The sequence below is a fragment of the Zea mays genome, chromosome 8 (genome assembly GCF_902167145.1).
Source record: "Zea mays cultivar B73 chromosome 8, Zm-B73-REFERENCE-NAM-5.0, whole genome shotgun sequence".
Lineage (NCBI taxonomy): Eukaryota > Viridiplantae > Streptophyta > Magnoliopsida > Poales > Poaceae > Zea > Zea mays.
The window spans coordinates 59736862-59742861 of NC_050103.1; positions in this window are offsets into that span (position 1 = coordinate 59736862).

Below are 6000 nucleotides of genomic sequence, written 5' to 3' on the forward strand. Positions count from 1 at the left end.
GCTCTTAGCATATCTTCCAGCACTTGGTTTGTCCTTTCTGTTTGCCCATTTGTTTGCAGATGGTAAGCTGAACTAAAGTTTAGCTTGGTATCCATAGACTCATAAAGTCTTTTCCAAAAGCGCGAGGTAAACTGGGTTCCTCGATCTGATACGATCTTCTTCGGTACTCCATGTAGACAAACAATCCTCGACATGTATAACTCTGCTAACTGGGCTCCTGAGTAAGTTGTCTTCACAGGTATAAAGTGTGCCACTTTAGTCAACCTGTCTACTATGACCTTGAATCATAGCCATCCCGAGTATGGGGTAGTCCAACTATGAAATCCATACCAATTTCTTCCCATTTCCATTCCGGTACCTTGAGAGGTTGTAGCAATCCTGCTGGTCTTTGGTGTTCGGCTTTAACTCGCTGACACACGTCACATAATGCAACATGAGTACCAACATCTCTTTTCAATTCGTACCACCAATACTTTTCCTTAAGATCCTGGTACATCTTTGTACTACCAGGGTGAATAGAGTAAGCTGAATCATGAGCTTCTCTCAAAATAAGTTGACGCAGGTGTTCGATTTCTGGTACGCAGATTCTCTTCTTAAACCATACTGTGCCTTGATCATCTTCTGTGAAATCTGGGGCTTTACCCATCCCAATCAAAGTTTTAATTTCCTTGATTTTCTCATCGGACTCTTGTCCTTTATGAATCTCTTCTTCCAAAGTAGATTCGACTTCCATAACCGTTGCTTCTACATTATTGAGCATACCAAGGTTGAGTTGTTCCATTTCCCAGCACAATTCCTGTGACATCAAATGAGTAGTAATGTTGTTCACTTGACCCTTACGGCTCAAAGCATCAGCTACTACATTTGCTTTTTCAGGGTGATATTGTATTTCCAAATCATAGTCCTTGATCAACTCAAGCCATCTTCTCTGTCTGAGGTTGAGTTCTTTCTGAGTGAATATATATTTCAAGCTTTTGTGATCGGTGAAGATTTTGCACTTGTTTCCAATCATATAGTGCCTCCAAATCTTCAAAGCATGCACTACGGCAGCTAGTTCCAAATCATGCGTAGGATAATTCTTCTCATGCTTTCTCAACTGTCTTGAGGCATAAGCTATCGCTTTTCCTTCTTGCATTAGCACACATCCAAGTCCAAGGTGTGATGCATCGCAATACACAACAAATCCCTTGTGAATGTCTGGCATTACCAATATTGGTGCAGTGGTTAACCTTTTCTTGAGTTCTTCAAAACAATGCTGACAAGCTTCATCCCACTTGAACTCTTTACCTTTCTCCAGTAGAGAGGTAAGAGGTTTCACTAACTTGGAAAAACCTTCAATAAATCTTCTATAGTATCCTGTCAATCCAAGAAAACTTCAGATCTTGGACGCATCCTTTGGTTGCTTCCAATTTAGTATCTCACTTATCTTTCCTGGGTCCACTTTAATTCCACCATCGATAACGATATGTCCTAGGAAAGCAACTTCCTTTAGCCAAAAGTCACACTTCGAGAACTTCGCATATAGTTGGTTGTCACGGAGCTTTTGTAGGACTAGCCTTAGATGATCTTCATGTGTTTCTTCATTTGGAGAATATATCAGTATGTCGTCAATGAATACGACCACAAACTGATCCAGATATTCCATGAATACTTTATTCATCAAGTTCATAAAGTATGCTGGTGCATTAGTCAGTCCGAACGACATGACCAAAAACTCATATAATCCATATCTTGTCGTGAAGGATGTCTTGGGTATATCTTTTGCTCGAATCTTTAACTGATGATATCCCAATCTTAGATCTATCTTCGAGAATATCTTAGCTCCCTTCATCTGATCAAATAAATCTTCAATCCGAGGTAGTGGGTATTTATTCTTGATGGTTACTTCATTCAAACTTCTATAATCAACGCACATTCTCCTCGAACCATCCTTCTTGTTCACAAATAGCACTGGGGCTCCCCAAGGGGATGAACTTGGGCGAATGAAACCTTTTTCTAGTAATTCTTCTATTTGTTTCTTCAGTTCTACTAAATCCTTGACATCCATTCTATAAGGTCTTTTCGAGATAGGTGCGATTCTGGGTAATAATTCAATAGAAAACTCTATATCACGGTCAGGTGGCATACCTGGTAATTCCTCCAGAAATACGTCTGGGTACTCACACACTACCTTGATATTTTCCAAGAACTTTTCTTCCAAGTGATTGATCACTGTCTTCCCTTTTGCATCTGTTGACTTGTTTATGCTAACTTGGATTCTTTCACCTTGAGGACTTGTCAACATAATTGTTCCGTTGGCACACTGTATCACTCCATCACAACTTTTCAACCAGTTGCATCCAAGAATCACATCAATACCGTTGGATCCTAGGACCACTGGGTTGACTGAAAAATCTATTCCTTGAATCTTGAGATTAACATGGGGGCATGAGTGTGTGGCCTTTATGTCACCTCCCGGTGAACTAATGTGTAAAATCTTCTTAAGAGGGTACTTTGGTATGTTATGCTTTTCCACAAATGACTCAGTTATAAATGAATGCGATGCTCCAGAGTCAAATAAAACTGATGCAGGTATGGAGTTAACAAGGAACATACCATACACTATGTCGGCATCCTCAGGTACTGATTCTGCGGTGACATGATTGACCCTTCCTCTACTCTGATTCTGCGGAGTCTTGTTCTGAGCAGATCCACGAGCGGGGGTGTTCTGGTCATTCCTCTGATTATTGCTTTTCTGAGGTGTCTGCTGGTTGCGCCTTGGGCAGTTGTTAGCATAGTGGTCCAGCTCGCCGCACTTGAAACAGCCATTGGGTTGGACTGGTGTGTTGTTGCTTCTGGCCTGCGTGTTAACGGTGCCACCTTGATGATTCTGTGAACTCCCACCAGACCTCTGGTTGGTCTGAGAGTTGCTCCTTTGCTGGTTCTGGCTTTGATTATTTCTCTGGCCTTGCTGTCTAGAGCGTTGCATCTGATAATTGTCTCCACCCTGGTTTCCAGAGTGGAACTACGAACCTTGAGCGTTGTTTGGGCGGGTGTTCCTGCTGGACTGACCTTGAAACTTCTTTTTATGGTCAGATAATTCCCTTCTTTTACTTTCAAGGCCAATTGCCTTGTTCAGCAGTGTCTAGAAATTGGGAAAAGTATGACTCTGAAGTTGATAGTTCAGAGGTCCAATAATCGATCCTTCCAAGAAACGCTCTTGGCGCTTCTCATCTGTGTCCACTTCTTCCGGTGCGTAGCGTGAAAGCTGAGTGAAGCGATCACGATACTCACTGACCGTCATATTCCCTTGAGTAAAGGAAAGAAATTCCTTCTTCTTTAGCTTCATAATTCCCGAAGAAATGTGATGAGCGCGGAAGTTCGCTTGGAACTCCTGCCAGGTTATAGTATCCTCGTTGGGGTGTGCCGCTGTGAAGGCATCCCACCAGTCAGACGTGGCTCCCTCGAGTCTTCCCGAGGCGTACAAGACCTTCTCCCGGTCATTGCACTGGGTGATGTCAATCTTCTTTCCAATGACCTTGAGCCAGTCATCGGCATCCAAAGGATCAACCGCATGAGAGAATGTTGGCGGGTGATGACTCATAAAATCCTGATGCTTATCTCTAGCCGGGGGTGCATACTGCTATTGCTGCTGATGCTGTTGATTCAGCTGGTTCTGCTGAATCTGCTGAACAGTTGCAGTGAGTCCTTGTAGTAACTGCATCTGGGCGGCGATGAACTGTTCCATGTTGGGGTTCGGTGGTGGTGGAATTTGTTGACCACGCTGATTCCTGTTGTTGTTGGGTCCTGAACGGGCGTTCACCATCTGATTGGTTAGATAGTGAAATCCTTAGAAGAGTGAGGAGTAGAAAATATTCTAGAGGGGAATATCTTAAGTTTAAAATTTTTATATGCTCTTATGGCCATCATTCCATAAGACCATTGCACTCAAGCAAAAATCCAAATGAAACATTGCAAACATCACCATCACATTGTTGTTATTATTATAGTATAACACTGTTTTATTGTCTACTGCGTCTAGCTTATTTCAATAAACTATCCTATCAACCTAAAAGAGTATGGTGATAGACTCAGGGGTTCCATAACAAAGCCTTCCAAAAAGAATGAGGATAAGGCAGAGAAAGACGTTTCTTCTTCATCATCCAAAGGTGGGGTAGAGGGTGTTGGCCGATCTTCAGCAACATAAGTAATACTTTTGTAAGCAGTTCTTCTGATAGCAACCTTCCGATAGATGAGAGAAAATCAGACTAGAAGAGTTGATTATAAAGGAGTTGAGTTTGGAGATAAAATAAGTTTTTTATGGAGGAAAATAACTCAAGTTTTGCAAGACTAACTAGGCTTTCCATTTCTAACTAGTCTAACGACCTAGGGTCAACATAGCTCTGATACCACTTCTGTCACACCCGGTTCCAGGGGGTAGAATCGAGCGCATATCATATGTGTGCCAAGATCCATTTCCACACATATGTTGACGTCACAAGTGTAATATATTAAAAGACAATGCAATAAGGGCGTAAAGAGAGTAGAATACTTTATTACATTATCTGAATCATTGTATCTTTAACAAGTATCACATCAAAGTAAAGTGGAATTTAAATAACAGGGGCAATCTCCCGCAGGAAGATGACCGGCGCATCGTTAGACTTAGAATTCGTCGTCGTTAAAATCACCATCAAAGTCTCCAACATCACCCTCTGATCAAAATATTAGCAAGGGTGAGCTCACTTATGGTCGGGGCTCAGCAAGTGGGGGGGAAATTAATGCAGGTATAACAGGTGAGGCTAAGGTTGAGCAGTAAGCATTTTAGTTGGTCAACATTTTATTAACAACATATGTCTTACTAATAAGTGTGAATCCCAAGTATCCCATTTAAGCAAAGGAATATGAGTATATCAAAAACACTTAAGTGAAACCACTTAAGCAAACAATTGGCAGATCATCAGATCTCAATTTATTTCCATCTTCAAGTTCAATTATCATGTGAGGAGTCCAGGTCGCTCTTAACCGGGAGCACGACTAATATATCAGTTTTACACTCTTCAGAGGTGGTACAACTTTACCCACAAGCCATGTATCCCATCTAGCCCGGGTTGATCGGACCCTTAAACACTGCCGAGGTGAATGGCTAGGGATCCATTATGAGGCTTTCACAAAATGCACTTAATACGAAGCAACCCGCTAAGGTTTCTAAAGTCGATGGTGGTGACCCCCTAGGTGAGGTACCTTAGCCAAGAATACGTCCCCATGATAACGTGGGCTGCCAACACCACCGCTCCCCCTCTTGCCCATATTTCAGGTAAGGTTGCCAGGCACTAAGCATATAAAGCTAATTACCAAAGCCAGAGCCATGATAGCACCCGTGGTTGCACTGTTATCCTGGGTGGTCACTCCATGTTCCAATTAATATGAAATAATGTTGTTTTAACCATCGGGTTAATGTCATAATTGCCAATTTCATTATCGGAACATTAATATCAATTTAATGAGTGACATAAAAGTTATTAAGTGGAGCGGTAGCACAAATTTGCAAAGCTTAATAATTTCCCCAGGGTAAACAAGGAATACAGTTGGTAAATCTAGGAAATCCTTAATTAGGTAAAAACCCATCAAGTTATGCGGTATATCAAAAAGTAAACATTATTATATGCATTGATTGGGCACAAATAGAGTATGCAGAGGGTGAATCCACTTGCCTTGCTCAAAAGCGTCTTGCGGGTCGTCCTCAAACGTATTCGAATCCTCTACCACAAAATCAGCTTCTAATAACGTCGTATGTTGCCATACAAAGAGAAAACATACACCAATAAATAAACATGCACCATTACATAAACATACACCATTACATACACATTAACACATCGCACTTATCACACCGTAAATACGTCCTAAACGCAAAAATACTTATTAATTCAATTATAGCTATTATTGTGAGTAATAAATTATGAATTTATGAGTGGGTGCAATAAATACAGTTTTAACTAGTATTAATATATTTTAACA